Consider the following 22270-nt stretch of genomic DNA (forward strand, 5'->3'; position numbering starts at 1 on the left):
GGGACAGAGTCTGTTTGACAGAATTGTGCCCTATGGCTTATCCGGTGTAAGTTGAAACTCCCAGTATTAATCAAAATGGTATAATTATTATTGAGAGGAAACGGCCACAGGAGATTTCTGCACTGTCTGCTTGTTCCCTTTCCAGCCCCTGACTGTAATTCATTTGCCGTTTTCCTGTATCTGAGGTGTGACTACTTCCCTGTAACTCCTATCAATAACCGCCTCAACCTCCCGAATGATCCGAAGTTCATCCAGCTCCAGCTCCCGTTCTCTAACACGGTTTCTGAGCAGCTGGAGTTGGGTGCACTTCCAACAGATGAAGTCAGCAGGGACACTAATGGTGAGCATTGCCTCCCACATGCTACAGGACGAACATTCAACTGCCCTTACCTCCATTCCCACTGTTCTGAATTCCCAAAGAGACCACTGAAAATAAAACTAGTAACCTTACCAAATCGGTGCACATAACATTGTTTTGTTCGAGGAGGAGGATGGGTGGGAGACACTGCCTAAGTCGTGTTTTGGGTCAAGCAACCACCCAAATATATAACCTCACTTACTCAGCCGTTCGCTCCTGGACAGTGTATTCTCCGTCTGTTCATGAGGTAAGCTTTTTATAGGATTTATTTAATGTCCCAACAGCCCCCGATTTTCACTCTCTCTGCACATGCTGAAAAATGGAGGCTGCAGATTCATAAGGTAAGCTTTTTTCCGACACAGACAGCTTCAGTGTCTGAGGAGTCGTGAATGGTGCTAAACATTGTACAATCATATCGAACATGCCCATTTCTCACCTTATGATGTAGAAGGTCATTGATGAAGCAGCAAAAGGTGGTTGGGTATAGAAACTCCAGCAGAAATAGCCTGGATCTGAATTGACTGACCTCCAACAAGCACGGCCATTTTTCCGATGTGTCAGACATAACACTGACCACTGAGGAGTTTGATCCCTGATACCCATTAATTCCAGTTTTGCTCGGGCTCCTTGATGCTACACTTGGCCGGAAATAGCCTTGGTGTCACCTCCGGAATTGCTATTCTTGTTGTCCGTATTTGAAGCAAGGCTGTAATGGGTTCAGGAGCTCAATTACTCTGGTGGAACCCAAACAGAATGTTATTGCTTATTGCGAAGCAGATGCTGCTTGATAGCACAGTTGATGACAAACATGTTCAACTCTGATCTCCCTGCTATAGAAAAGATGTTGTGTGACTTGAAAGTGTTCAGAAAATATTGATGAGGAATTTGTTAAGTTTGGATGGTTTGAGCTACAGGGAAAGTCTGACTCGGCTGGGCTGATTTTCCCAGAAGTGTCAGAAGCTGAGTTGTGACTGTATGGAAGTTTATAAGATCATGAGGGACATGGATTGGGTGAATAGTGAAGGTCTTCAACCAGGGTAGGGGAGTCTAAAACTAGAGGACATAAGTTTAAGGTGAGGGGGAAAATATTTAAAAGGGAACAAAGGGACAAACTTTCACACAGATGGTGGTGCAAGTTTGTAATGAAATGCCAGAGCACATAGTGGGGTTGGTGCAATTACTATATTTAAAAAGCATCCAGAAAGGTATAAAACAGGCCAAGTTTAGTGGGCTAAGTGCAAATTATGGGATATGGGACTAGATTAATATAAGATATCTGATTGGCATTGATGGGTCACACTGAAGGAGATATTTCCATTCTGTACAACTCTATCACTGCATAAACATACTTAAAAAGACCTTTATCAGGCCAAATTAAATCAGGTTATTGTTGATCCATCGCAGGTGATATCAGGTAAGATGACAATAACTTCTGCAGTCGGGAGATTTTAAGGAGCATTTAAAACAGGAGAAGGAGCTCTTTAATCGGAAGGATTTAGAGATGGAGTCAAGAAATTGAGACCGTTCAGTAACACAGGATTGTTCACAATTTTCAAACTTACTTTTGATTCTGGAATTCTTACCTACCATTTCATTTGACTTAATTCAATGAAATCGATAATTTCGTATAACATTTCACCAGCTGGTAACATTTATATCACAGCAGAACATCTAATATTTTCAGATTGAGTTTACACCACAAGAGTCGCACCAATCTGTTTTTTTTTCGGTTTTCAGCGGCAGCAGCTACTTGAAGGGCAGGAGCTGACACCAGGGGCCTGCCGGGAGCGGTGAGTCACTGATTGGTGCTTTTAAATTTGAAGTCAGAGAGCAGAGGTTTCTGGGAAAGGAGGGATTTCTTATTTTTATTTCCGTCCTGCTATATAAGTCAGTGTTTTCTCAACCCGAGACCCTAGCTTTGTAGGGCCTCCCACCCAACCACCTCCTCTAACCATAAAGACCAGGAACATATTAGCTAAGCATCTCTTTTTTACTTTGTGACTAGTGGACTAGCAGGGATGGCAGTGCAGGGAGAGCAATGTTCCTCCTGCATGATGTTTGAGGTCAGGGACGCCATTAGTGTCCCATCCAAGTACATCTGCAGGAAGTGCACCCAACCCTCGCTCCTCCAAGACCATGTTAGGGAACTGGAGCGGGAGATGGATGAACTTCGGATCATTCAGGAGGCAATGATGGATAGGAGTTACAGGGAAGTGGTTACTCCTCGGCAAGAAGAAAGCTGGGTGACTCTTCGAAAGGGGGAAAACGAGTCAGTGGAGGGATCCTGTGTGGCCATTCCCCTGAGAAACATGTATACCGTTTTGGATGCTGTTGAGGGGGACGACTTACCAGGGGCAAGCAGTGGGGCCCAGTTCTCTGGAACAGAGCATGTCCCTGTTGCACAGAAGGGAAGGAGGGAAAGGAGAGTGTTAGTCATTGGGGCCTCAATAGTTTGAGGCTCAGATAGAAGGTTTGTTGGGAACGAACGAGATTCACGGTTGGTGTGTTGCCTCCCAGGTACCAGGGCCCGTGATGTCTCGGATTGTATCTTTGGGGTCCTGAAGGGAGAGGGTGACCAGCCTCAAGTCATTGTCTATGTAAATACCAACAACATAGATAGAAAGAGGGATAGGGATGTAAGGCAGGATTTCAGGGAGCTCGGGTGGAAGCTGAGAGCGAGAACAAACAGAGTTGTTATCTCTGGTTTGTTACCCGTGCCACGTGATAGCAAGGCAAGGAATAGGGAGAGATATCAGCTGAACACGTGGCTGTAAGCTTGGTGCAGAAAGGAGGGTTTCAGGATTTTGGATAATTCGGGCTCTTTCTGGGGAAGATAGGACTTGTACAAACAGGACGGTCTTCACTTGAACCAGAGGGATACTAATATCCTGGGTGGGGAATTTGCTGGTGCTATTTGGGTGCGTTTAAACTCGCTCAGCAGGGGGAATGGGAACCGAAGGTGTAGTTGCAGTGCACAGGAGGATGAGAGTAGGAAGGACAGGGACAGGATTTCAGGGTCACAGGTAGGTGAGATTGCAGCATGGATAGGTACCTGGGACTTCGATGTTGTGGCCAGTTCGGAGACATGGATAGAGGCGGGTGAGAAATGGATGTTGCAGGTTCCAGGGTTCAGATTAGATTACTTACAGTGTGGAAAGAGGCCCTTCGGCCCAACAAGTCCACACCGACCCGCCGAAGCGCAACCCACCCAGACCCATTCCCCTACATTTACCCCTGCACCTAACACTACGGGCAATTTAGCGTGGCCAATTCACCTGACCTGCACATTTTTGGAGGAAACCGGAACACCTGGAGGAACCCACGCAGACACGGGGAGAATGTGCAAACTCCACACAGTCAGTCACCCGAGGCAGGAATTGAATCCGGGTCTCTGGCGCTGTGAGGCAGCAGTGCTAACCACTGTGCCACCGTGCCGCCCACTTCCATTAAAAACAGGCAAGGCGATAAAAGAGGAGGAGGCGTGGCCTTGTTAGTCAAAGATAGTATAACGGTGGCTGAGAGAATTTTTGATGAGGTCTCATCTACTGAGGTAGTGTGGGCTGAGGTTAGAAACAGGAGCGGAGAGGTCACACTGCTTGGAATTTTTTATAGGCCTCCGCAGAGTTCCAGGGAGGTGGAAGAGAGGATTGACAAAATTATTCTGAGTAGGACTGAAAGGAATAGGTGGTCATTATGGGGGACTTTAACTTCCCCAACATTGACTGGAAATGCTATAACTCTAGTAAGTCAGATGGATCAGTTTTTGTCCAATGTGTACAGGAGGGTTTCCTGACATAGTATGTCGAAGGGCCAACAAGAGGGGAGGCCACATTGGATCTGGTGCTTGGTCATGAACCAGACCAAGTGTTTGATTTAGTCGTAGGTGAGCACTTTGGAGAGAGTGACCATTAATCAGTTAGGTTTAGTTTAGTGATGGAAAGGGATAGGTACATGCCACAGGTCAAGAGTTATCGATGGGGCAAGGGCAATTTTAATGCGATTAGGTAAGAATTAGGATGCATAGAATGGGGTAGAAAAGTGCAGGGGATGCAGACAATGGAAATGTGGAACTGGTTTAAGGAACAGATTATTGCTTGTCCTTGATAGGCATGTCCCTGTCAGGCAGGGAGGAAGTGATAAGGTCAGGGAACCATGGTTTACTGCAGAAATTGCATCTCTTGTTGAGAAGAAGAAGGAGGCTTTTGTGTTGATGAGACAAGATGGTACAGATGAGGCGATGGAGAGTTACAGATTAGCTAGGCAGGATTTAAAGAGAGAGTTAAGAAGAGCCAAGAGAGGACATGAGCAATCTAGCAAATAGAACAAAGGAGGACTCTAAAGCTTTATGTAGGTTTGTGAGGAATAAAAAGGATGATTAGGGTAGGAATAGGGCCAGTTAAAGACAGACGTGGGAAGTTGAGTGTGGACCCTGTAGAAATCGGAGCGATGTTAAATGAACATTTCTCATCAGTGTTCACTCAGGAAAAGGAGAATATTGTAGAGGAGAAGAATGAGATACAAGATATTAGACTAGAAAGGATCGAGGTTAGTTATGCACAGGTGTTATCAATTCAAGAAGGCGTGAAAGTAGGCAAGTCCCCTGGGCCAGATGGGATTTATCCGAGGATTCTCTGGGAAGCTAGGGAGGAGATAACAGAGCCTTTAGCTTTGATATTTGAGTCATTATTGTCTACAGGCTTGGTACCAGAGCACTGGAGGATTGCCCTTGTTCAAGAAGGGCAGTAGCGATTATAAAGCAGGAAATTATAAATCAGCGAGCCTTACTTCTGTTGGAGGAAAGGTTTGGAAAGGATTATAAGCGATAAGATTTATAATCATCGAACAAGCAACAATTTGATTTCAGATAGTCAACATGGTTTCGTCAAGGGCAGGTCGTGTCTCACGAACCTCATTGAGATTTTTGAGAAAGTGACCAAACATGTAGATGAGGGTAGGGCAGTTGACGTGGTATACATTGACTTCAATAAAGCCTTTGATAAGGTTCTACATTGTAGGCTAGTGGAAAAAACGCAGAGGCATGGAATTGAGGATGATTGAGCAGTTTGGATTAGAAACTGGCTTTCTGAAAGAAGGCAACGAGTGTTGGTTGATGGAAAATATTCAGTCTGGAGTCCAGTTATTAGTGGTGCGCCACAAGGATCTGTTTTGGGACCACTGCTGTTTGTCATTTTTATAAATGACTTAGACGCAGGCATAGGTGGATGGATTAGTAAATTTGCAGACGACACTAAAATCGGTGGAGTAGTGGACAGTTTGGAAGAATGTTACAGGTTGCAGGGGGGCTTGGATAAACTGCAGATTTGGGCTGAGAGGTGGCAAATGGAGTTCAATGCAGCTAAATTTGAGGTGATGCACTTTGGGAAGAATAACAGGAAGACAGAGTACTGGGCCAATGGAAAGATTCTTGGTAGTGTGGATGTGCAAAGGAATCTTGGAGTCCATGTGCATAGATCTCTGAAAGTTGTCACCGAGGTGGATAGTGCTAGTAAGAAGGCATACGGTGTGTTAGGTTTCATTGGTAGGGGGATTGAGTTCAGGAACTGCAATATCATGCTGCAACTATACAAAATGCTAGCATGGCCACACTTGGAATATTGTGTACAGTTCTGGTCGCCCCATTACACAAAGGATGTGGAAGCATTGGAATACGTGCAGAGGAGATCTACCAGGATGTTGCCTGTTCTGGAGGGAAGGTCTTATGAGGAAAGGCTGAGACACTTGGGTCTGTTCTCATTGGAAAGAAGAAGGCTCAGAGGGGATTTGATAGAGTCATACAAGATGATCAGAGGATTAGATAGGGTAGACAGTGAAAGTCTTATTCCTAGGATGATGACATCTGTGTGTTCGAGGGGGTATAACTACAAATTGAGGGGTGATAGATTTAAGACAGATGTCAGAGGAAGGTTCTTTATGCAGAGAGTGGTAAGGGTGTGAAATGCCCTACATGCCAATGTAGTCAGCTCAACCACGTTAGGGAGATTTAAACAATCCTTAGATTAGTACATGGATGATGATGGGATAGTGTAGGCGGACGAGCTGAGAATAGTTCACAGGTCGGCGCAACATCGAGGGTTGAAGGGCCTGTTCTGCGCTGTATTGTTTTATATTCTATATTCTAATCCAAGCAGACAGATGCGAATTCAAAATCGAGAATTTGGAGGACAATATGCATGTGTCGATTATTACGTTAACTGGATGATGAGGAAATGGAATTTGTTGGGAAGCCAAACAAGGTAAAGGAAGAAATCTGGATAAAGCAAATGTGTGGAGTTCATAATTTGCTCTTAGACTGATATGGCACTGGATATGAGGGTCACGAGCTCACAATAGGATGAATGACTGATTTGCTAATTATGAACTGAGGCAGGGATGGATGTCGAGCCATTTTACAGATGGAAACAATGACTGTTGGTGATGATGAGGACTTGCTTTTGAATTGATCTAAGGCTCCATGATGAAGCCACAAGCAAACATAGTTCATCTAGGGGCAGTTCTCATTGAGCTCGATGGAGTCACTGAGAGTCACAAAACATTTCCATGAAAGCACTGAGGATATTGGTTCATCTGCCATATCCGGCGCCATTCCCGATCTCATCTGTAACTGAGCTCTCTGGTTGGAGTTTGTATTCTCCACATCAACACAGCAGCTGATTTGTGGAAAGAAATGAATGACAAAGGAAGTGATATCAGCATCAGGCTGGGGGGAAATGAATGGAAACACAAGTATTGCTGAAAATACACTAAAAATCAAAAGACACAGATTTCTTTCACAGTATATTATTTAATCTTCTCGTATACGAGAAGGAAACTTCTTATATTTTTAAATTCTATCCACAAGTGTGCATCAGAGAATTCCGTGAGCAGGAGTTTACAGGAGCCTATCATTGCTGATCCCACATTGGCATGCAGTGAATTATGCTACTTTCCTTCAGATCTTTTTGTTTTGGTATTTGTTCACTGTCTGAGAAGTGATTATTTGGATTGAATTTCTTTTTACAGGCCTATCTAATTGCCCTTTCAGTTAAGCCTTTCTTGTTCAACTTTCGATGAACTGTTGCTTATTGCGAACAGCACTTTGCTTTGCACCTGCAGTCAAAGAGTCATAGAGACATAGAGATGGACAGCATAGAAGCAGACTCTTCGGTCCAACCGGTCCATGCTGACCAAATATCAGAACCCAATCTAATCCCACCTGCCAGTGCCCACCCCATATCCCTCTAAACCCTTCCTATTCATATACCCATTCAAATGCCTCTTAAATGTTGAAATTGTACCAGCCTCCACCACATCCTCTGGCAGCTCATTCCATACACGTACCACCCTCTGCGTGAAAACGTTGCCCCTTAGGTCTCTTTTATATCTTTCCCCTCTCACCCTAGACCTATGCCCTCTAGTTCTGGACTTCCCGACCCCAGGGACAAGACTTTGCCTATTTATCCTATTGATGCCCCTCATAATTTTGTAAACCTCTATAAGGTCACACTGCAGCCTCTGACGCTCCAGAGAAAACAACCCCAGCCTGTTCAGCCTCTCCCTGTAGCTCAGATCCTCCAACCCTGGCAATATCCTTGTAATTGTTTTCTGAACCCTTTCAAGTTTCACAACATCTTTCCAATAGGAAGGAGACCAGAATTGCGCGCAATATTCCAACAGTAGCCTCACCAATGTTCTCTAAAGCCGCAACATGACCTCCCAACTCCTGTACTCAATACTCTGACCAATAAAGGAAAGCATACCAAATGCTTCTTCACTATCCTATCGACCTGCGACTCCACTTTCAAGGAGCTATGAACCTGCACTCCAAGGTCTCTTTGTTCAGCAACACTCCCTAGGACCTTACCATTAAGAGTATAAGTCCTGCTAAGATTTGCTTTCCCAAAATGCAGCACCTCGCATTTTTCTGCATTAAACTCCATTTGCGACGTGTTAGCCCATTGGCCCATCTGGTCCAGATCCTGTTGTAATCGGAGGTAACCCTCTTTGCTGTTCACTACACCTCCAATTTTGTGGGCATCTGCAAATCTACTAACTGTACTTCTTATACTCGTATCCAAATCATTTATGTAAATGACAAAACGTAGAGGGCCCAGAACCGTTCCTTGTGGCACTCCACTGGTCACAGGCCTCCAGTCTGAAAAACAACCCTCCACCACCACCCTCTGTCTTCTACCTTTGAGCCAGTTCTGTATCCAAATGGCTCGTTCTCCCTGTATTCCATGAGATCTAACCTTGCAAATCAGTCTCCCATGGGGAATCTTGTTGAACGCCTTACTGAAGTCCATATCGATCACATCTACTGCTCTGCGCTCATCAATCTTCTTTGTTACTTCTTCAAAAAACTCAATCAAGTTTATGAGACATGATTTTCCACGTACAAAGCCATGTTGACTATACCGAATCAGTCCTTGCCTTTCCAAATAAATGTACATCCTATCCCTCAGGATTCCCTCCAACAACTTGCCCACCACTGAGGTCAGGCTCACTGCTCTATAGTTCCCTGGCTTGTCTTTCCCACCCTTCTTAAACAGTGGCACCACGTTTATCAACCTCCAGTCTTCCGGCACTTCACCTGTGACTATCGATGATCCAAATATCTGTTTTTTTTACAGGACTGTGTTTGTGGGATGTTCCTGTATTGGAACATGTAATTAGTAATAATTACTGTATCAGGTCACTTAAACTTTCCAATAGTTACGTTATTCGAAATTCTGCTTTCATTTGTTCGTGTTTCAGCTGCAGTGCTTAAATACATTCTGTTTTGCTTAAAGCCAAATAATTTGACCTGTTCCATCACACCTGGAAGACCCACTTCACACCTGGAAGACCCACTTCACATCTGCTTTTAAAATTAAAACAAAAGTTAGCCTCTCGGCTACCTTTTAAAAATATTTTGAGGGGGTCTGGCCTGGTCAATAACAGTTACACTCACAGGCAAAATAGTGCTGACCCCTACCATCCTCTGGGTGTTATGTCCCCTCTAAACGTCCTGCCTTTCATATTACAAGTTATGCCCGCTTGCTCTTGTTCCTTTGGCTGAGGGAAATAACTGCATTCTGTTCACCCTGTCAATGCCCCTCATAATCTGATAAATCCCGATGTCTTCTCGAAACAAAGTAACTCAAGCTGATCCAACCTCCCTCTTCACAGCTAAATCACTGCAGCGCAAGCAACATTCTACTGAATGACGTTTGCACCCCTTCCAATGCAATCACATCCTATGGTGCAGTGACGAGAACTGCGCACAATACTCCAACTGTGGGCTAAACAATGTTCCGACTGCTTGAGTTTTTGCAGTAGTGAACAAGAACATAGATAAGGGTAATGTGGTAGACGCCTTAGCTAAGCCTTTGACAATATATCACATGGTAGGTGGTTGAGTAAGGTTGAATCTCGTGGAATCCAGGGACAGCTTGCCAATAGGATACAACATTGGAGTGACAGAAGAAGATAGGGGGCGTTGGTAGCGTGTTGTCTTTCAGACTGGAAGCCTGTAATGAGGAGTGTGCCACAGGGATCAGTGCTGAGTTAATTGTTATTCTTTACCTATATAAATGATTTGTATGAGAATTTAGGAAGTACGTTTAGGAAGTTTGCACATGACACCAAGATTTGTGGTAAGGTGAAGAAGATTATCTGAGAATTCTGCAAGATTTTAATGAACCTATTATACATAACTCGACTGGTAAAGGCATGTGTCCTGAACATCTTCTTAAACGTCCTAAGAACCTGTCCTGTTGCTTCAGGGATCTGTTCAAAATCACCTCAAGCTCATTCTCTTCCTCGAAGCATCCTAGTGAATTACCATTCGTTGACCATTACCTTGTCTTGTAACTTCTTTCAAAGTGCATCACCTCACATTTATCAGGGTTACATTTTATCTGATCTGCCCCTCTGATAAACCTGTCAATATCTATCTGAAACTTAAAACTATTTTCCTCACTGCCATCCATCCGGTCAATATTTGTGTCATTTGTAAACCTACTTGTCATTCAAAACCAAGCCCTGCACGCTCTCATTCCCCCACCCACAACACATAGACACACACATACCCACACACACACACACACAGATGTGGGCACACGTGTGCACATCCACATGCACATATACACACACCATAAATACCTCACGCATCTGTAAATTATCCTTTGACTTTCTACTCAAGACCTGCCTTTGCATAGGAAAACAACTCACTCTGCACATCCGTATTTACTTCAAACATCCAACTGCGCAAACACACTAACCCATTTTGAACGGGGACGAAATGAATGGTCTCACAATTATTCACAATGGATTGAAGTTAATGCAGTTCACAGCCACCACTTAATCGGTCTGCATTCTTGATTTCTAACCAGGGCAAATTAACATGACACTCAGTAATCAATAACAAAACGTAAATATGTAGCTTGAAATTGAAACAGAAATATCAAGTTGTGGGTTCTGAATCAGAGCTAAAAATGTGTTGCTGGAAAAGCGCAGCAGGTCAGGCAGCATCCAAGGAGCAGGAGAATCGACATTTTGGGCATGAGCCCTTCTTCAGGAATCATCAGCCCTGAAGAAGGGCTCATGCCCGAAACGTCGATTCTCCTGCTCCTTGGATACTGCCTGACCTGCTGCGCTTTTCCAGCAACACATTTTCAGCTCTGATCTCCAACATCTGCAGTCCTCACTTTCTCCTTGTGGGTTCTGAATCAACCTGGAAGCCAGTCATTGAATTTGGTCACATTCAGATACTTCAGAACTATTACCATGGACCTGGATCAAATCCCATCATGAAAGTTGCCAGAAATTCAATTAAAGAAATATATGGAATTATTACTGTAATGTTGACCATAAAACTAGTGTCAATTGCAGCAAAGGCCCATCTGGGAGAACACAAAGGCATTTTACACTTATGTGAGGAATAAAAGAATGGTCAAAGAAAGAGTAGGGCTGATCAGGGATAGCATAGGGAACTTGTGTGTGGAGTCTGAGTCGGTAAGGGAAGCCCTAAGTGAGTTTTTTGCTTCTGTCTTTACAAAAGAAACGAACTTTGTAGTGAATTAAAGCTTTGAAGAGCAGGTGTGCATGCTGGAATGGATAGAGATAGAGGAAGCTGATGTGCTGAAAATTTTGTCAAATATTAAGATTGACAAGTCGCCAGGGCCAGACCAGATTTGTCCTCGGCTGCTTTGGGAAGCGAGAAATGCGATTGCTTCGCCACTTTCGAAGCTCTTTGCATCCTCGCTCTCCACTGGAGTCATACCTGAGGACTGGAGAGAGGCAAATGTAATTCCTCTCTTCAAGAAAGGAAATAGGGAAATCCCCGGCAATTACAGACCAGTAAGTCTCACATCTGTCGTCTGCAAGGTGTTAGAAACGATTCTGAGGGATAGGATTTATGAACATCTGGAAGAGCATGGCTTGATTAACTGCAGTCAACACGGCTTTGTGAGGGGCAGGTCATGCCTCACAAACCTTATCGAGTTATTTAAGGATGTGACTAGAAAGGTTGATGAGGGTCGAGCTGTGGATGTGGTGTACATGGACTTCAGCAAGGCATTTGATAAAGTTCCCCATGGTAGGCTCATTCAGAAGGTCAGGAGGAATGGGATACAGGGGACCTTAGCTGTCTGGATACAGAATTGGCTGGCCAACAGAAGACAGCGAGTGGCAGTAGAAGGAAAATATTCTGCCTGGTAGTCAGTGGTGAGTGGTGTTCCACAGGGCTCTGTACTTGGGCCTCTACTGTTTGTAATTTTTATTAATGACTTGGATGAGGGGATTGAAGGATGGGTTAGCAAGTTTGCAGACAACACAAAGGTTTGAGGTGTCGTTGACAGTATAGAGGGCTGTTATAGGCTGCAGTGGGATATTGACATGATGCAGAGATGGGCTGAGAGGTGGCAGATGGAGTTCAACCTGGATAAATGCGAGGAGATGCATTTTGAAAGGTCGAATTTGAAAGCTGAGTACAGAATTAAGGATAGGATTCTTGGCAGTGTGGAGGAACAGAGGGATCTTGGTGTGCAGGTCCATAGATCCCTTAAAATGGCCACCCAAGTGGACTGGGTCGTTAAGAAAACATATAGTGTTTTGGCTTTCGCTAACAGGGGATTGAGTTGAAGAGTCGTGAGATCTTGTTGCAGCTCTATAAAATTTTGGTGAGACTGCACTTGGAATACTGCATCCAGTTCTGGTCGTCCTATTATACGAAAGATGTGGATGCTTTGGAGAGGGTTCAGAGGAGGTTTACCAGGATGCTGCCTAGACCGAAGGGCTTATCTTATGAAGAGAGGTTGACTGAGCTCAGACTTTTTTCATTGGAGAAAAGTAGGAGGAGAGGGGACCTAATTGAGGTATACAAGATAATGAGAGGCATAGACAGAATCGATAGCCAGAGACTTTTTCCCAGGGCTGAAATGCCTAACACGCGGTCATAGTTTTAAGCTGGTTGGAGGAAAGTATGGAGGGGATGTCAGAGGCGGGTTCTTTACACAGAGAGTTGTGAGAGCATGGAATGTGTTGCCAGTAGCAGTTGTGGAAGCAAGGTCATTGGGGACATTTAAGAGACGGCTGGAATGCATATGGTCACAGAAATTTGAGGGTGCATACATGAGGATCAATGGTCGGCACAACATCGTGGGCTGAAGGGCCTGTTCTGTGCTGTACTGTTCTATGTTCTTTTCTAATGGCCTTTCGAGAGAGAAAATCTCTGTCCTTACCTAGTCTGAACTACATGTCACTCCAGACCCACAGAAATTGGTGTGGTTAGTAGATGTGAGCCACCTAAGCTCCAGGACTTCACGGCAGGAGTTCTACAATATTGTGCCCTCGGCATAACTATCCTCAGTGACTGTATAACTGACATTCCACCATCATTGAGTCATAATTCAGAGTGTTCACTAATAATTGTACAATGTACAATTAAAGCACACAGTGTCTATCTGCAGCAAGATCCCAGCAACGTCCAGGCCTGGGATGACAAATGGGAATTAACATTTGCTCCACACAAATGCAAAGCAATTAGTGCCTCCAATAAGAGATTGCCTACATGATGCCTCTTGACAGTCAAAGGCTTCGCCATTGCTGAATCCCCTACGATCAACAACCTGAGCTGAAATTGAACTGGATTCACAATTTAAGTTTTGTGGATACAAGAGCAAGCCAGAAGTCAAGAATACATCACAGATTCTGAAAGTGTCTCCCCTATTTGCATGGCACACATCAGACCAGCGATGGAACACAACCTCAAGAAAATGGACAGCACCCTGAAACAGGCGGAATATAAGTGGACATTTGAAAGCAGAAATTGCTGGAGAAATTCAGCAAGCCTGCCAGCACCTGGGGAGAGAAATCCCTTTTGTGTCCAGTATAACTCTTCTTTAAAACAGTTTCAAGGAGGAAAGTCAACTTTCTATTTGGAGACAAAGTAGGCTGTTTGATTGGAACCATACCTGCAAACATGTAGGCCATCCACCACTGCTGTACAGTAGCAGTATTATGTATCACTGACAGTACACACTGCAGAAATTCACCGATGCTTACACAGCATCTCCCAAATCCAAGACCACCACCATCCTAAAGACAAAAGCATTAAATGCTGAGGAACACCGCCACTTCCAAGTTCCCTTGCAAGCCACTCACCATCCCTGAATTGCATTATAACATTGTGCCATGGTCCCAGTGGGCTACAGAGCTACTCTCTCATTCACGAGACGGCTGATCGTGAGTTTAACCTGAGGGTCAACATACCTCAGAGGAGGGGCAAGGTTGAGAAGGTGGGACTTTCTTAGTAACCCCAGGCAGAATGGGAACTGAATCTACGCTACTGGTGTCATTTGACAAGACAAATCAGCCACCCAGCCACCACTGCTGCAGGGAGTCAGTAACACAATTGGCTGGATGTTTGGTGTGAGATGTGGAGAGGTGAGGTGATCCTTAGGTTAAACTTACCACCGTTGTCTCTCGATATGAGAGAACAACTCTCTGGAACAAGGGTGATTCTTTTGGTGTTCTTCTGTCAAAATCCTGGAAAATCCCTCTGCAACTCCCCTCCCCTTCATACAATCAACTAATTCTTCTCACATTATCAGGACAACAGAAACACAAGAATGTAGCTACCACATCATTTCTCAGAGGCAATAAATTCTGGCCCATCCACCAAAGTTCAAGTCCCTTTAATTAATTGATGAATCACATCTGAATAAAATATTTTCACAACCAAGATTAAGAATGCCAGACATTTCAGAAAAGAATATAAATAAAATTATTGGGTGTGCACACCTTTGTTGGATATCTCCAATGGATGCAGTGTGTGTTTGGATGGGAAGGGGTGTGATCATTGCAACTAAGGAATTAAGAAAATCTCTCAATGCTCAGTTGAATCACAATTTCACAATGATAAGCAGGGAGCAATGCTGGCTGAATTTTCTTTGAGGATTTTCGGAACAGTGAAGCATTTTCAGATAGCACGACTGGTTAGTCCATGTGGCAGATCATAAAATCTCTGCTACTAAAAGCAGGAATAACTTCTCATAGTTCTGAATAATAATCTGTTAGTTGGTCATTCCTTGTGTATCCGACATGCATATACATCTCATGATCCAAGACTGGTCAGTGTTTGTGTTGAAGAGGAATAAAACAAAGTACCTGTGCCAACAGTGCTGCAAATTGGTTACTATCGTTGCAACGAGAATGTATTTATTTGTTAAATAAATGGAAATTATGGACCTATTCTGTTAATCAAATTGACTCCCTCGAGGCTTAATTTTGGAATTAGAATTATATTTTATTGTCACGTGTACTCAAGTATAGGATTACATCAGGAAAGTGAAAAGTGTACAGAGTTGCCATTCTGTGCCGCCATCTTGATATTGATTCAAAGTGTCTGCAAAGTATCTGCCATCCACCTGTCAGAACCTTTCAGCTCCTAAAGAAATTGCCCACTTGGATGGGGAATGGGAAACCAGTATCCAGCGAGAGACAGAGCTTTCGTATTCGATTCTTGAAACTGTTGCTCTTCCTGGTGATTCACGGTTCAGCCCAGTGTATTCGAAGATAGCAGGTGGAAGTTTCACATTAAAAAGAGAGACAGAAAGCGGAAGCATAGGCTCGTTAGCTCAACATGTCACAGGGAAACTGTTGAAAGATATTATTCAACCAGATACAGCAGGACACATTGATCAGTTCAAGTTAATTTGGGAGAGTCCACATTGTTTTCAATTGGATAAAATTTCTTTGAGGATGTAACAAGTGCGATTGATAACGGGGACTGCACTGGAGCTTAGTTTTATCTTATCAATAAAGTGATACAGAAACAGTCATGGCAGGAAGGAAAGGCTTCAGGCGGAGGGGGAATGAGTACATGGGAGCAATGTGGAAAGCAATTGGAAGCAACACCGATATTCACAATTTTTCTGGGGCTTTAAGTTAGTTGCAAAATTACTTTTTTTTTCCTTTGTCACCACCTGTCTCCTCTTCACAGTGGATGTACCATCCCTCTGCATATCCATCTGTCATCAGGATGAGTGGTCTGGAGTTTCTCTGTTTCTTCCTCAGAGACTTGAACAGTCACCTTCCAGCAATATCCACTTACTCGAGGCTGAGCTGAATTGTAACTTTTTTCTTTAACTTATCTCACTTTCTCCAAGTCAAAGATGTACTTCTGGCTATCTGTACAAGTCATAGTTATATCTGCCTTTTTTGGGGGGATATGTGGAATATTCCTTCGTCCAATCCTGTTTGGGAGATTAACTCACAGCTCTTTCTCCAATATATTCCTGCTCTTGCCAGAATTAGAAAAAAAACTACATTAATTTTCTTCCAACCTCCATCTTTCCCTCATAGCCACCTGATCCTTTTCTGAGACTTCCCTTCATTACCTCTCTGTTTCCAGTTCTGGAGATCGATTGCACACCAATTATCCATCAGTCCCAATGACTACCACAATTACCTCGAATACATTTGCTCACATCCTGCTTCCTGTATGGGGGCCACTCCATTCTCCCTGCTATTCCAACTTCGTCTGATCTGATGATGTCACCTTCCACCCCCATGTATCCAACATGAGCTTCTTTGTTCTCAATGGAAGGTCTCCACCTCAACTCTCGTGAAGAGGGGTCCTCACTGATATACTCAATGAATCAATAAAACAGCTGACACATGTTCAACTGAGAAGTTTAAAAAAGGTGACCGTCACACTGCTAGTAGTTTACTGTTAATGACCAAATCCTCTGAGGAAAAGAGAAGAGCAGTTTGCAAGACATTTCTGAAGGTTAAAACAATAAAGCAGTAATAGTTGGTGATTTCATCTCTCAAATATTGACTGGGATATGAACAGAATGGAAGGGACCGAGAGCACAAAATTCTTAATTATATTTAATCAACGTCTTTAGCAGGCAATAGCACAATGAGAGGGTCAGCAATTCTTGATTTAAGCTTCTGAAATGAAGCTGGGCTCGTGAATACATTGCAAGAGTTGGACCGTTTTTGAGCAAGTGACATTAATACATTTACATTTAGGGTAAATATTTCACAAGACAAAGATAACAAAGGTAAAACTTTCATGTTTGTTTTCGACAAATGTTCTGAATCTGAGAGATTATCTGGCAATATTGGACTGAATTTGGATATTCAGAAACAAAGTGACAAATCAGTGGTGGGACTTCAAAAGTGAGATTCTAGAGACATGGCCGAATAAAATAAACCATTATCCTTCCAGATCTAGAGTCCCCAAGCTGGCCCCAAGCATACAGGGTGAGATAGAGCAGTAAAAGAAAGATGCTGACCATGACAAAAAATCCTAAGATTATACAAGGATTATAGGAAATCTAAATGGGTGATGTTGCATATTTTAAAAATCTCTGAAATTCCAAGGGAGCAGAGGAAAATTATTAACGGTAAAATCGACAAAAAAGTCTTACCAACAGATTAAGAGCAAAACGTAAGTATAAAAATTATCGGGCTGTCAAAGTAACACAAGATGTTTTATGTAAGCCTTTGCACATTTGCACACGAATACACACACACAAATCTTGATAGTCCAATGCAGTACTTACAGGGTCATGCAGTCATTGAGATGGACAGCACGGAAACAGACCCTTCGGTCCAACTCGTCCATGCCAATCAAATATTCTAACTTAATCTCATCTCATTTGCCAGAACTTGGTCCATATCCCTCAAAAACATTCCATATGCGCTCCATCCTTTCTTGTGAAAACGTTGCCCCTTAAGTCCCTTTCAAATCTTTCCCCTCTCACCTTAAATCTTTGCCATTTAGTTCTAGACTCCCTCACCTCACGGAAAAGATCTTGTCTATTTACTCAATCCATGCCATCCTGATTTTATACAACTCTATTAGTTTATTGTTGTAATACTTTAATCACTATGAATCATGTAATTGTGTTTGTGATTTATTCCATATTGGTGAATATAAACCTGTTGTGGCGAAGATTTGTCTAAGATTTGTCTCAAGGAGCATTTCATGAATCTGCAATGGAGTAGAAATTATCCTTGATCAAAGACCAACATAATGGGAAGATAGATCAGAACTTCAACACTGTGTTGGAGAACTGTGCCCTATAGTTTCATGACCATTAAGATCAGGTATTTGAAAGTACCACCCCAGACAGCTTCCCATATTCCTTCAACCATAACCTTGAAGAGAGGAGCAGGGAGATGACATCATAGTTAATTTCAAACAGGGCAGTGAAACCAATTAAATAGGCTGATACTAGGAATTTCCTAATATGACAGTAATAGCTAAAGAAACAGGATGAAAGGGTTACTTGGAATATGACTTGGTGCTGAATCTGGATAGAGAATTTGCTGGAGAACTTCAGCTGGTCTCGTAACATCTGTGGAGAGAAACAGATAACGTTTCAAGTCCAGTGACCCATTATCAGAAGTAGTTCAAAATGGTGCTCCAAAATCAAGCCGAATGGTCTGTTTGTAGGAAAGATGGAAAGGGAGGCAAGAGAGGAGAGGGAGTGCTACTTTTAATTAGGGAAAACATCGCAGCGGTACTTAGAGAGGATATTCCTGAGAGATTATCCAGTGAAACGATATGGGTGAAACTGAGAAAAAAAGGATTGATGGGATTTTACAGTAGACCCACACCCACCACTCCCCCAATAGTCAACAGGAAATTGAGGAGAAAATTTGTAGGGGGATTTGCAGATAGCTTTAAGAAACATAGACTTGCAGTAGAATGGGATTTAAATTTCCAAACATTGAGTGGTAATGGAAGGGAGAAATTTATTAAATGTATTCAAGAACCTTCCTCAATCAAATGTAAATGGTCCTCCGGGAGACTTCCTCCTGGGAAATAAGGCAGGGCAAGTGAATGAAGTATAAGTGGGGGAACACTTATTGTTATTCTATTTGTTTTAAAATAGTTATGGATTGGATCGGCTATTCGACTAGTTACAGTTTTTGGAGTTGACAGTGCTGTTCATTCACTATCTTAATGTTCCTGCCTTTAATTGTGATTTGGTGTATAGTTTATTTCTACGGTTTCATGAGAGTGAGAGTCACTCTGCATCCGGTCTCTGTACTTCTTTGCAAGCCTGATGGATTATGTTCATATATTTAATGCTCACCTCAATATTTGTGTTTGGAATTGTATATTTAATGTTGCAATGTACAAGTAGATGTCTATGTGTTATTTCAATTATAAATGACCTGAATGTTTTTTTTGTGAATGCCTGTTTTAATTAAATAGCTTGTGTCCTTTCTGAACATGGAGCAAACCTAAATGATGTAAAACCCAAAGTGATGCAAATTCTCAGCAGTAAGGCAGCATCCTTTAGAGAGTAAAACAAAATGAGCGTTTCTGGTTGATGAACTTTCATCAGAGGAAATGACTCTGTCTTTATATAATGCTAGCCATGTCTGGAGTTTACAGCTTTTCAAATTACAAATCTCCACAATGTTTCATTGAATTTGTTGCTGTGGGTTACTACTGAGTGATTAACACAGATCTTAATGTCGATGTGATTTGGAGGCTGGAATTTCTTTACAGACAAACTTGTGGGAAATGTAAATGATTCCTTTCGCTCTTGCTCTGTTTGCATGTTAGAATGAAAATATGTCACTCGAAGATGGGATCAGAGTGGGACTGAACACTGTCTCTGTCTTAGCCTGTGGGATTGATGACCCTTCTGTGTCTCTGTATCTCTGTGAATGATAACATATCGACTGTGTGTGTGTGTGAAGAAACTGCCAGAAATATGCCTGTACATCAGCTGGAGGGTAAACAGAAGAGCAGAAAGGAATGTTTGCGATGGGGTGGAGGCCAGAAAACTTAAATGACAAAGTGACAACAATAACCAAAATGGTGCAAGGACTGGGGTGGGCGTGAGATGGGAGAAGTTGCAAGAAAATGGGGCGGCATGGTGGCTCAGTGGTTAGCACTGCTGCCTCACAGCACCAGGGTTCCAGGTTCAATTCTAGCCTCGGGTGACTGTCTGTGTGGAGTTTGTACATTCTCCCCGTCTGCATCGATTTTCTCATGGTGCTCCGGTTTCCTCCCACAGTCCAGCAATGTGCAGGTCAGGTGAGTTGGCCATGCTAAATTGCCCGTAATGTTAGGTGCATTAGTCAAAGGGAAATGGGTCTGGGTGGGTTACTCTTCGGAGAGTCGGTGTGGACTGGTTGGGTCGAAGGGCCTGTTTCCACACTGTAGGGAATCTAATCTAATCAAAAAATGACAGGATCCTCAATAAATGTCATCCAAAAACAATCAAAACTAAAGAAAATTGTGACAGAGTTAGCAAAGTGAGGCACCTTTGGTGTCCCAGTCCCAGTTTACAGGATGCACGTATGCTGTCAGTTTCTGAATGAATGCTGTGTGGTTTCTCATCTTTAATTGGAGTATGGCCAGTTACTGTCAGTTTTAAAGTATATTGCATAAGGAAATTGACCTGTTTTCAAGCGACCCATTTGTTAATTTTACAGAAATGCTGATCCAGCCCAGTTTTTGTGGGAAGACACGGGGAAATGCCCTGTCGTTAATGGTGTGTTGGGCCCTTCCTCACAGGGGACTGCTCTAAACCAGGGCCTCTGATTCAACAAAAACTCATTGTGTCCGTGACTGATTAACAATCTTTGTGGACATGAATGAATCTCTGACCCATCAACTGGACATTACAGATATAGTTTGTCATGGAGCGGCTTGAAGAAGATACAGAGTTCAGGAGGAGTGTAAGTGCTGTATGAGATGCCAGCAGTAGGAGATATTGGCAAGAGAGTTGGAGCTGCAGGAGATTACCGCGAGAAGATTTGAGATGCTGGAGGAGGTTACATAGATAAAGAGGTTTGTCGGTGCTGGAGGAGGTTACACAGATATGGAGGGTTGTCAATCCTGGAGAAAGTTTGAGAGGTAGGTGGTGCCAGTGCTGAAGAAGTCACCATGATAGAGACGGGTATCAGCGCAGGACAAGGTCATGTTAGGAGGGGTGTCGGTGCTAGAAGAGGTTATACAGATAGGGAGGGATGTCAGTGCTGAGGAGGTTACATCAAAAGGGAGAGTGTCGGTGATGGAGAAAGTTACATAAACAGGGAGGGGTATCAGTATTTGAGCAAGCTACAGAGATAAGGAGAAGTAGTGGTACTCGAGGATGTTAAGAGATAGGGAGGGGTGTCAGTGCTGGAGGATATTACAGAGGTAGGGAGGGGTGTCAGTGCTTGAGGACCTTACAGAGATAGGGAGTGGTGTCAGTGCTGCAGGACATAATAAAGGTAGGGAAAAGCGTCAGTGCTGGAGGATATTACAGAGGTAGTGAGGGGTGTCAGTGCTGGAGGATGTCACAGAGATAGGCAGGGGTGTAAGGCCTGTAGGAGGTTAGAGAGATGAGGAGGGGTGCCTGATAGTCGAGAATAGAAGAGAGCATAAACAGAGTGGGAAAGGTCTTGAATTATGTTGTTGTATGATCAAAGGATTGAGAAGTTGTCTGTTATTTGGACTCGTTATTGCAGTTTGTATTTTCTCATTTGTATATCCGTAAAGGATAAAATGAAATGCCTGAGATGTTACACTGACTCCAGAAAAGCAATTCTTGGAATTCTGAAATAAAATGGAAACCATGTGGAAAGTCCCTCATGACAACAAGATTCATTGGAAATTTAAGTAGCAACCATTGAGGATCTATGGCGCACAGAAGGGGATGAAGATGTGTCTGTGAAGGTTTTATTCAATTGCATAGGAAACCTGTGTTAATTGCTGTATTAATCTTTTACATAAATTGTATTTATAGCTATGTTCAGTTGTGCCATAAACATATTGTAGTCTGTGTAATAAGTTTGTGCTCAAGTGTGTAATTTTTTTTTCAAAGAAAACAATTGGAGGATTCCCAACATGAGAGCTCAGTGACACTTCAGGTTGTGCTTGACCAACCTCTGACCCAGGTTAGTACTGGAACCATTCCCCTGTGGTTATGATAGGATCTGCAATATTGTCAAATCTGTCAGGACTGGCTTGTAGTGTGATACCAAATATCATCTGCGCAATGCGTGCCGGTCCCACTCACATCAATTATAACAGTGATTGTGACACTAATGCAGAGCCTCTCACTAACAGAATACCATGTCACTCACAGAGACCCCATGACAAACGGAGAGTCTGTCACTAACAGAGACCCTGATATGAACAGAAGACTGTCACAGTAATGGAGACAAAGAGGCAAATATGGACAGATTATCACGAATGGAAGACCATGACACTGACGGAGACCGTGACACTAACGGAGACCATGTTAACAATGGAGACCCCAACACTAATGGAGAGACTGTCACTAGCAGAGAGCCTGACGCTAATGGAAGACCATCACACCAAGGGAGACTGTGGGACTAACAAAGGCCACTAACACAGGCCCTGCTTAACAAAAGTCTGAAAGAAAGAACACTTGCAAAGGA

At 43.1% G+C, this 22270-nt stretch overlaps 1 pseudogene; it reads left to right on the plus strand.

Annotated features, from left to right (window-relative positions):
- The first annotated feature begins 2376 nt into the window (after positions 1-2376).
- LOC148147166 (uncharacterized) lies at positions 2377-22221 on the plus strand (annotated as a pseudogene).
- Positions 22222-22270: the final 49 nt, after the last annotated feature.

This window comes from Chiloscyllium plagiosum, unplaced genomic scaffold (genome assembly GCF_037043375.1).
Source record: "Chiloscyllium plagiosum isolate Xiang-an unplaced genomic scaffold, Cpla_swu_hap1 HiC_scaffold_18, whole genome shotgun sequence".
NCBI classification, from domain to species: domain Eukaryota; kingdom Metazoa; phylum Chordata; class Chondrichthyes; order Orectolobiformes; family Hemiscylliidae; genus Chiloscyllium; species Chiloscyllium plagiosum.